The sequence below is a fragment of the Scyliorhinus torazame genome, chromosome 16 (genome assembly GCF_047496885.1).
Source record: "Scyliorhinus torazame isolate Kashiwa2021f chromosome 16, sScyTor2.1, whole genome shotgun sequence".
Classification (NCBI taxonomy): Eukaryota; Metazoa; Chordata; class Chondrichthyes; order Carcharhiniformes; family Scyliorhinidae; genus Scyliorhinus; species Scyliorhinus torazame.
Window position 1 is genome coordinate 131,790,272 of NC_092722.1, and position 10,954 is coordinate 131,801,225.

Here is a 10,954-nt window from a genome sequence, read left to right on the forward strand (position 1 = left end):
GTACAACTATTGAGGGATTGTGAGCTGGACAATAGCTTAAGCCATACCCGCTGTTCAAATCGCCGCCTTATTCCCCTGTCCCAAATTAAAAGTAGAGAAAGAGATATTAAAAGTAGAGAAAGAGATAAGAGAAGTAATGGCCACTAAAGCAATGGAACGATTGATGAATCCACAGGAACCCGAGGTCGCAGCGACCAACAGAGCAGAGCAATGCCCCATATGGGAGGAAGAGTTAAGGAAATACTTAAAGGGGAAAGGGTGGCCTCTCTGGTCGAATGTTTGCGCTAATGATGAGTCAGATCCAGGAAAGATAGGACAGACTTGGTGGGTGAACCTAAGCGAGGTCCACAAGAAAAATGTAGGGAAACTCAGAAAGCCGATGGCAATAGTGTCCTATTTGGCACAGTTGCGAGGCACAGAGGAGGTTGTGAAGACGCTCCGTAGGCAGTAATTGAGAAGGAAGAAAATAACGAGGGAAACCGTAACGAAAGCGAGAAGATAATTGAGCAACTCCGGGAACAGTTAGCAGCTAAAGATAACGAAATGGCTGACGTAAAACGTGCACATCAATCTTGTCTAGTTCACCTTAGTAGCTTTCAGACCCAGTACGATAAAGCCTACCAAGATACACAGTTCGCAGTCCTGGTAAGAGAGGAAACTGAACAACAGGTCGCCCAGCGAACTAGCAAATGCGCAGATGTAAAAGCAGCTTTGAGAGCGCTCCACAGCTCCACTAAGGAACAGAGGCAGAGTACAGTTGACCATGCTAAATGCCGACAGAAGATAGAAAAGTTACACTCGCTACTCTCAGTACAAAATGGCTTCAGGTACACTTTCGGGCAGGATTTAGATGAGGAACTTGCTCCCAATTGGCAAGAGTTAAGCAAAAATGCCCAAAGATATGTAGAGGGCACGGGAAATCAAAATCGAGCCCCCCACGCCCCAAAGAGAAAAGCACCCGCACCACCAACTGCACAGGTAGCACATACCCCCACTCACAATTCGACCCCCATGAATCCGGTTACCACAACGCAAGTCATCGGATCAGGATGAGCCTGATATCGTTTACACCACCCCACTATCCATAACCCAATTAAGAGAAACTTGCACGAAAATTAGTCCATTCCAGCCCACCGCAGACCCGCACAGCTTCTTTGAGGTGGTGCGCCAACAAAAAGTTATGTACGGCCTAGACGAGACAGAGGAAGTAAAGCTAATAGTTATGAGCCTTAGCCAGTCCGTAAGATCAGCTTTGCCCGGACCCCAAAATGTAGCAGGAGGAACCCTACAGGAAATGAAAACAGCCATATTAGATGCCATCGGGTATAACAAAAGGAGATCCAGTTGAGGGTTTAAATCACTGCAGGCAAAAGAACGGAGAGCATCCGACCGCATTTGCTGGTCGCCTATGGATTCATTTCATGGCAGTCTACTGACAATTGAACCACGCACACCTAAGTGAGGAGGACACCACTAAATGGTCCCGCACCTTAGTCTCGCATGCCACAGACGCAGGTCAAAAGGCTTGTGTAAATTACGATCCCGCAGACCACACACACAATGAAGTTTGGGTATTGAAACGACTTTCCAGTGCATGGGAACAAACCCTACACTGACTGACAGATCAGGACGAGATAGAAGCAAACATGCACCCAGTTAGGGGTAGCCAGGACCCAGCATGGATAAACAAGGGTAGACATGAGGGACAGCACCCCAGAGCACAGGCACCACAAGGTTGTTACAATTGTGGCCACATGGGACATTACGCCTGCGACTGCCGACAAAACCCCCCGAACCAGCACCGATATCAAAAACCAAACCCCCCACCGAGGAACAATATTAGGCCCATGCATAATGTTACCTCCGTTCAGACAATTTAGGGTTTAATTCCACAGATTGACGGTGTTCGGACTCCCCTACAAGGCCCAGATTTGAAAGGAAAAGGTTCTTTATTTAGGCACCAGCATCACCCACTGGAAGAGAGAAATTGAGCAAAAATGGATCGAGTCCATCGTTAAATTGCCCCTGCCCCAAAATGTCACTGCACTCCAGTCATTCCTAGATTTGGTAGGATATTGCAGAAATCATATAGATGGTTTTGCCACTAAAGCAGCCCCACTGTCAGAGCTCCTTAAAAAGAACGCCCCATGGGAATGGCTTCCGCAGCACACAGACGCCATTGATGATTTAAAATGTGCCCTAGGTACAGCCCCCGCTCTACAAGTTCCAGACCCAGACTTGCCCGATGCCATAGAAGTAGCAACCACCGACCGAACCCTATCAGCAGTACTCCTGCAAGAACGACACGATCACTTAAGACCCATAGCCTATGCCTCAAGAGTATTAGACCCCGTAGAGCAAGGATTCTCAGCCTGCGAATGGCACTTGCAGTCTTTTGGGCAGTACAGTACTTTGCGTACATCACAGGCTTTAACCCAGTCATGATCTTGACTGAGTACACCCCCACGCAACTATTACTCGACAGTAGATTAAAGGACGGTTCAGACAGCCAAATCAGAGCAGCTCGCTGGACACTACTGTTACAAGGCAGGGACATTACGGTAAAACGCACCAAGACCCACACATTTCTGGCCGATAGTCTCCAATATGCAGGGACCCCACATGAGTGCCAGATCATAGCGGCCCAACACCACACAGGACCCTTTATCCCAAAGTCACTACACCCACGAGCAGGCAGTAAGACACAGAATTCCCAAGCCACAGGGGATGCTTAAAAAATGTATGTAGACGGTTCCTCCACAATCGAAAATGGAGTTAGGATTACTGGTTGTGGAATTTACGTAGAAGACTCGCAAGGACGCCCACTAGAAGAGATCTCTTTAAAATTGCCCGGCCACCTAGGTACACAAGCAACAGAACTCTCAGCCATAGCCTATGTAATTCAGCACCCTGACTCTTTTCCAACCCCCGCAGACATACACTCGGACAGCCTGTATGTGTGCAATATTGAACAGAATTCCTGCCCCTGTGGGAATCTCGAGGTTTGTTTCAGCCGATAGAAAACCCCTACACTCTGCCTCGTTGTTAAAGCACATTCTCAAGACAGCCTCAGACCGCACATATGGTATTATTAAAGTAAGAAGCCATCATCGCTTGTCCCCACTTGGTAATGTAAAGGCAGACGCCTGAGCCAAAGCAGGATCACGCCATGGTCACTTCTGGCAGCCACCCGAAAGCGAACTGATACACTCAGTCCAGGTTTCCCAGACCAATATTGAGGATCTGTCCCAAGCCCAAAAAGCAGATGACACCCTCAAACAGGTTTTAGACAGCAACTTCCCAGCCCCTATGATAAATGGAAGGACGTACTGACTGTACAGGACGGCATAGTTTTAAAAAAACGGAATTCATGTGGTCCCCACCCAGGACAGAAACCAGCTCATTTACCAATTTCATGACGGACACGGACATCAGGGGATAGATAATAACATTGCCCATTTAAGACCTTTGCGTTGGTGGCCCGATTTAAAAAGCGATGTAACCCATTATGTCGAGAATTGTCTTATCTGTGCACAGAACAATTCTGAACGTTGCTCAAAGAAAGGACAATTACGTCACACCCGACCTGTGAATGGCCCTAGGACAAATTTGCAACTCGATTACATTGGCCCCCTTCCCCCTTGCAGAAATGGTTTCAAGTACATGCTGGTTGTAATCGACGCCGTTACTAAATGGGTAGAAACATTTCCCTCACAGACAAACACAGCAAAGGCCACCGCTAAGATTTTGACCCAACAGATATTCACACGCTGGGGTCTCCCCCGCAGCATTGAGTCAGACCAAGGTTCCCACTTCACCGGAAGAGTCATGCGAAATGTTTTAACAATTTTTGGGATCGGGGAGAAATTCCATATAGCATATCACTCCCAATCCAGCGGCATTGTCGAGAGAATGAATCGAACTTTAAAAGCGACCATCAGGAAGCTGGTGCAACAGAACAATACCACGTGGGACACAGTCCTCCCATTTGCTGTCATGTTTATTCGGAACACCGTTTCAAGTTCAACAGGTTTCACCCCCCACACTCTCATGACCGGACGGCCCATGAGGGGTATTGAATATTTATTAGGCCTCAATCTGGCAAGCCCTACAGTAACCGTCCTCACCCGCGAAAAAGCAGTCCAACAGGTTACAGATAAGATTAAAGCGGAATAACGCGCTGCAGCTGTCCGATTAGGCGCTAGAAGGAAGCAGAGTAAAGCCTGCTTTGACAAAACTGTCCACCCCGTAGAGTACACAGTCGGTCAGCAAGTAATGGTTTCACTTTACAACCCCAGTTCTTTCCTCTTCCCCCAAATTTGCATTTCCATTTCCAACAAAGTGAGCCCCTCCGTGTACAAGATAATGTACCCCAATGGTAAAACTGGTTGGTTCCACATCAACCAACTCAAAGTCTACGCATCCCAATGTAGCCACTCCCACCACATCTCTCTGGCAATAGGAGATGATCACGCCCCGCCCATCGACAACCTGGTCCGACCCCTACGCCAACTGTTATAACCTGCCTGCTTACCACTGGCTGGGGACTAATGGCAACCCCACAATTCTTTGGGAGTATGAGCTTCCCCAATGAGGGGGATGGAGAAATCATTAGCAGATTCCCTGCATAAATAAAGCTGGCCAGTTTGGAACTGGCTAGAGAAAAGTGAGCAGCAAGGGAGTTGCTGCTGTATATATATGTTATTGTAAATAAATGTTATTTCTTTCTATCCTTCAACTCGTGCTGGATTCTTTGTGGCCCTCAAAACTGTCGACGAGGGTTAAAGTGAATAGCTGTGTACACTGCTGAAGCTACCTCCCTGGACTTTTGTGGCATACAGGTTGGAAGTTGTTTTCTATTACACCATGCCTCTGTATGGACATTTGGATGTTTTTGACGCTACGCTGGAAAGCTGGAACCAGTCCGCAAAACGGATGCGTTACTATTTCTGGGCAAACAATATCACCGGAAACGAGCGCCAGGTGGTCGTATTGCTCACCGCCTGCGGCCCGCATACGTTTGGGGTGATTAGGAGCCTTGCGTACCCAGCTGCGCCGGCACCAAAACATTTGATGAACTTGTGAATATAGTGGGGCAACATTTTAACCCAACCCCGTCCATGATAGTCCAGCATTACCGGTTTAATACCGCTGAGAGGACCCCAGGACAATCCCTTGCCGAGTTTCTATCCAGGCTACACAGGATTGCGGAGTGCTGTGACTATGGTGAGACCTTGTCAGAAATATTAACCGACCGTTTGGTTTGCGGTATTAACAATGCGGCCACCCAGAGAAAGGTGTTAGCTGAGTCAACATTGACTTTTCAACAGGCCATTCAAATAGTATTGTCCCTAGAGAGCGCAGAACGGGGAGTGCAGGAGCTACAGGGGATGGAGGTGTATGCCTTGGGGCGCAACCCCTTCCATCAGAAAGCGTCCCCCCGCACCTCTGCGGTACCTTGGGCGAGGTGACGTCCGGATCGACACCAGTGGCTGTCGGACATTCCTCCCCGAAGGGAGCCTTCTCCAGAAGCAATGGATGAGGAACCATGTCCGTGTCAGACTTGTGGGCGCTGACCCCGTCGCGGACGCCGGTCCTGGGGGCGCCAGAGGTGCCGTCGATCCGTTAGAAACTGGGGCCAGCCCAGGGGCCGTACCTTCCATTTTGATGAACCTGAGGCGACTACTCCCGAGGACGTGGAGACGAGGACGACTGCCTGCAGCTTCATTGTGTGGCAGCTCCCCATGTGGCCCCCGTTAAGGTGACAGTACAGGTCAATGGTCACCTGCTTGAGATGAAGTTGGACACTGGCGCAGCGGTCGCTGTGATCGCCCAGAGGACATTCGACCGCATCAAGCAGGGTATACAAACCCTTGTATTAACCGACACACAGTCCAGGTTGGCCACCTATACGGGGGAACCATTGGCCATTGCAGGAACTACGATGACCCCTGTTGTTTATGGATGCCAGGAGGGGCATTTCCTACATACCGTGGTGCACGGCCACGGGCCCAGCCTGTTGGGTCGGGACTGGTTGCGCCATTTGCGGCTGCAGTGGCAGCACATCCTCCAAACAGTTTCTGGAGGGTTGACTGAGGTGTTAGGACGGTACCCAGATGCATTCAAGCCCGGTTTGGGGAAAATAAAAAGGGGCCATAGTCCGCATCCAAGTCGAACCAGGAGCCACGCCATGCTACATCCGGTCGCCTGGTGCCTTACGCCTTGCTCGAGAAGGTAGAAGGGGAGCTCACTCGTTTGGAGACTTTGGGTATTATCAGGCCCGTCCGTTTCGCTGACTGGGCAGCACCAATTGTACCTGTAATGAAGCCAGATACCACAGTTCACTTGTGCGGCGACTATAAACTTATAATGAATACGGCTTCCCGGCTCGACCGATATCCAATGCCTTGCATAGAGGATCTCTACGCGAAGCTTGCAGGTGGACTCTCATTCACAAAATTAGATATGAGTCATGCCTACCTACAGTTGGAGCTGGACCCTGCCGCCCGGCCATATGTAACGATTATGAATATACACGATTGCCCTTTGGGGTATCCTCTGCCTGCGCTATTTTTCAGCATGTCATGGAGGGCATTTTTTGAGAGGTTTACCATGTGTCGCTGTCTACTTAGACGACGTTTTGATTACAGGGACGTCGGAGCAGTAACATTTGGAAAATTTGGAGGCTGTCCTTAGACGCTTTTCGGAGGCTGGAGTCCATTTACGTCACACAAAATGCGTCTTTCAGGCGAAGGAAGTAGTCTACCTGGGTTATTGGGTGGACCGCGAAGGTTTGCACCCCATCACAGAAAAGGTGCGCGCAATTCAACAGGCCCCCATCCCGACTGACACTTCGCATCTTCGTTCTTTTCTTGGCCTCGTAAACTATTACGGGAAGTTCCTCCCCAATCTGGCAACTTCGCTGGCCCCGTTGCACCTTCTGCTAAAGAAGAATCACAGCTGGGTTTGGGGTCAGCCGCAAGAAACCGCTTTCTGGCGGGTAAAACAAAATTGTCGTCGTCTGGGTTACTAACCCACTATGATCCTGGAAAGCCTTTGCTCATGTGATGCATGGGCCGTCCTGTCCCACAAGATGGAGAACGGGGCCGAGCGGCCGATAGCTTTCGCCTCCCACACATTGGCTGCAGCGGAAAAGAAGTACGCGCAGATCGAGAAGGAGGGCCTGGTGGTGGCCTTTGTGGTGAAACAATTCCACCAGTATGTATGGCCACCACTTCACTATCGTGAATGATCATAAGCCTCTGCTGGGACTTTTCAGAGAGGATAAGCCAATACTGCCCATTGCTTCCACACAGATCCAGCGCTGGGCTTTGTTGCTCGCTGCCTACGAGTATTCTCTGGAGCACAAACCAGGAACCCAGATAGCGAATGCCGACGCCTTATCGACTGGCCCCATGTCGATCCCCACGACTGGTGAGGTGGTTGCAACCCTAAATTTTATGGACACCTTGCCTGTCATGGCAACACAGATACGTGAGTGGACCCAGACGGAGCCAGTCCCGTCAAAAGTTCAGCACATAGTCCTGTATGGTGGGCAGCATAGACAGCTCCCAGGCGGGTTGCGAGCATTTTCCTCAAAGCTGTCAGAATTTAGCATGGAAGACGGTATCCTCTTGTGAGGGACGCGTGTGATTGTCCCGGAAAAAGAACAGGAGCTGATACTAAGAGACTTGCACAATGGGCATCCGGGTGTGACCAAAATGAAAATGTTGGCCCGGAGTTATGCCTGGTGGCCAGGCCTCGACACCGACATTGAGAAGGTGGCCCAAAACTGCTCCATTTGCCAGGAGCATCAGAAGCTTCCGCCAGCTGCGCCCCTACATCACTGGGAATGGCCAGGGCGGCCTTGGGTGCACTTGCATGTGGATTTTGCCGGCCCTTTTCAAGGATCCATGTTCCTCTATTAATCGATGCCCAGTCTAAATGGTTAGAGGTGCAAAAGATGGTAGGCACAACGTCCTGCGCAACAATTGAGAAGATGCGTTTGTCTTTTGTAGCCACTTAAAATGGCCAATTCCCGATTCAAAATGGCGAACAGCAAAGGCTGATGGGAAAGTCAGCCAATAAGACAAAAACCAGCAGCTGCAGTTTGGCTGTGTATTTACCTCTGGAAAGGCCAGACAATATCGATACCAGCAACCATCAGCATAACAAAACAACAGCCATCTGCATACTAATGAGCAATCCCCAGGAACAATAAGCAACATTTAGACACACAAAGCAAAACCAGACTCTTCGGCGCCAGCAGGAGCCGACGCAAAAGGAGGTGAACGAGCACCTCAAGACCGCCCGTCGATCAGGGAACCGCTCCAGCATTGGAGAAAATTGAACCAAGCGATTGGGACAAAGTCTAATCACTTGGGACCAGGTACAGGGTCCGCCCTGAAAGGAGGGAAGCCCCTGGGGACTATAAGAATTGAGCCCCAAGTTCAAATCGCTCTCTTCTCCTCTTCTCCACCTCTTCGCTCTCTTCACTCTCTTCTTCCTACCCGGGTCACCCAGCAACAACGAACCAACATTGACCATGACCGGAGCAGTGAAGATCGAAATCGTAAGTCTTAAATCAATGCTCGCTACGAGATATCGGCGCTCCTAGCTACCAATCCATACCAACCTCGAATCCCGCAGGCTCAGAACCCGAACGAAAGGCCATTTGTTTCCCTGACCTGGTGGGCCAGTTCAAAGTTAAGTATAGGCCTGTTAGTTGTAGAAGTAGCTTAGAAGTAGAATTTGTGCATGAGTAGCGATTACTGTGTATAATAAATGTGCTTTGATTTAAATCTTACTAATCGGTGTATTGGATTATTGATCATTACTCGGACTTGAACCTGGTGGCGGTATCATAAAGATACCTGGCGACTCGAGAGCAAAGGTAATAAAACAGAGCAATTGAACCAAGGAGAAAATCAGCAACACTTTCAGTAGGCATGGCCTTCCCGAGGTGCTGGTCACAGACAACAGCACTCCGTTTACAAGTGAGGAGTTTGCGAGGTTCATGAAGATGAACGGCTTACGCCATATACGCACCACCCCATACCACCTGGCTTCAAATGGGCTGGCGGAGCGTGCAGTGCAGACATTCAAACGAGGCCTAAAGAAGCAGTCTCCCGGGTCAATTGACACGAGACTGGCTCGTTTTTTGTTTTCATATAGGACCACCCCACATGCGGTGACTGGGATTGCTCCCGCAGAAATCCTAATGGGCCGGTGACTTCGCACCCGCCTTAGCATGGTTTTCCCGGCCATTGGCGCAAAAGTACACCGCACACAAGAACGGCAAGGACATGGTTTTTCTTGGCATTGACCAATTCGGCAATTTGCGCCCGGTGACCCAGTGTTCGTTCGGAATTTTGCTGGTGGTGCCAAGTGGGTCCCTGGCGTAATCGTTCGCCAAATGGGCCCTATCTCTTACCTGGTGCAAGCCCAGGGTCGTCTCCAGCGCAAGCATGTAGACCACGTTCGGTCCAGAACACCATCTCTTCCAAAGATCTCCGCCACCGGAGTTCATTTCTACAGCCAGAGACCAGACACAGTGGAAAGTATTCCTCACAATCTTCCTCTGGTGCCGCACTCAAAGCTGCGCAGATCGTTGCAGAACGGCATGGAGATAGAGACGCCGAGATGACGGAGGCAGCGGTCTCCGACTCCGAGATGGAGACACAGGACATCAGAGGGGGAATCCTCGGGCCTACGGGCCGTGGATGTACAACCGTTACGCTGTTCATCACAGAAGCGCCATTCTCCATCTCGTTACACTCCACCTGATCCAGCGCCTCGTGCAAATGGTGTCCGGCCTGCGGCAAAACGAGTCCGACGCCCTCGTTCACCAGAGTCTTTGGTGGATTCCTTGGACTTGGGGGGGGGGGGGGGGAAATGTTATAACCTGCCTGCTTACCACTGGCTGGGGACTAATGGCAATCCCACAATCCTTTGGGAATATGAGCTTCCCCAATGAGAGGGGCGGAGAAATCATTAGCAGATTCCCTGCATAAATAAAGCTGGCCAGTTTGGAACCGGCTAGAGGAGAGTGATCAGAAAGGGAGTTGCTGCTGCTGTTGTGTGTATATATATATGTTATTGTAAATAAATGTTATTTCTTTCTCTCCTTCAACTCATGCTGGATTCTTCGTGGCCCTCACAAAACCAACCCTCTCCCAGCCATGCTAGCATTTATCCCTTGTCCACGCTCACAGACCCGAACTTGTCTCTGCCCACCAGTACGGACTTTTTTTTTTGGACTCTGACGACAGCGAGAGCCTACCGGATTTGATTACTATCCCTGAACACTGGCGCGATCTCTCTCCCCAGTCACCCCAGCCCCCGGAATCACGACTTAGATATCTTTGACCTCCTATATGCCCTCCCACAGCCACCGCCCGACCACAGTAACTTGCCCTCCACTCCCACCGCCCCTACGCCTCACGACAAACAAGTCCCTCTTTGGCACCGCGACAACTCTTGCAGATTTGTAAGGCACGACGATTCGGATTATCCGACGGCCCACGCGGCCATGGCACAGAAACGGCAGACACCAGTCTGGCAACCGGGAGATGGTGATGATTCAGATACTGACTCTCGTTTTGGTAATGCTTTTACAACACTGGTACAGAACCCTGAGGTGTCCAGATGATGAGAAAGAGACACCGTCTAAGTATTAAGGTGTCCAAGTTCTGATGGAACCTGCCCGCCTTTTTCCTTCTTCTTTTTTCTACTACATGGTTTTAATTCATGTCGCCTGACACAAAATTACTCTTCTGATTCGAGGGTACAATGCCCTATGACAGTTAAAGGCACAGTTTGTGGGGAAATAAATCACTGTTCTCCCAGTCTTTATGACAAGTTGCCACACTACTTCAAACTCTTACCGACCGCTCTGTAACGGCACTGACCCCGCCCTACCTGAGGACCCCAAATGCATCTGGTCAGTTAAGCT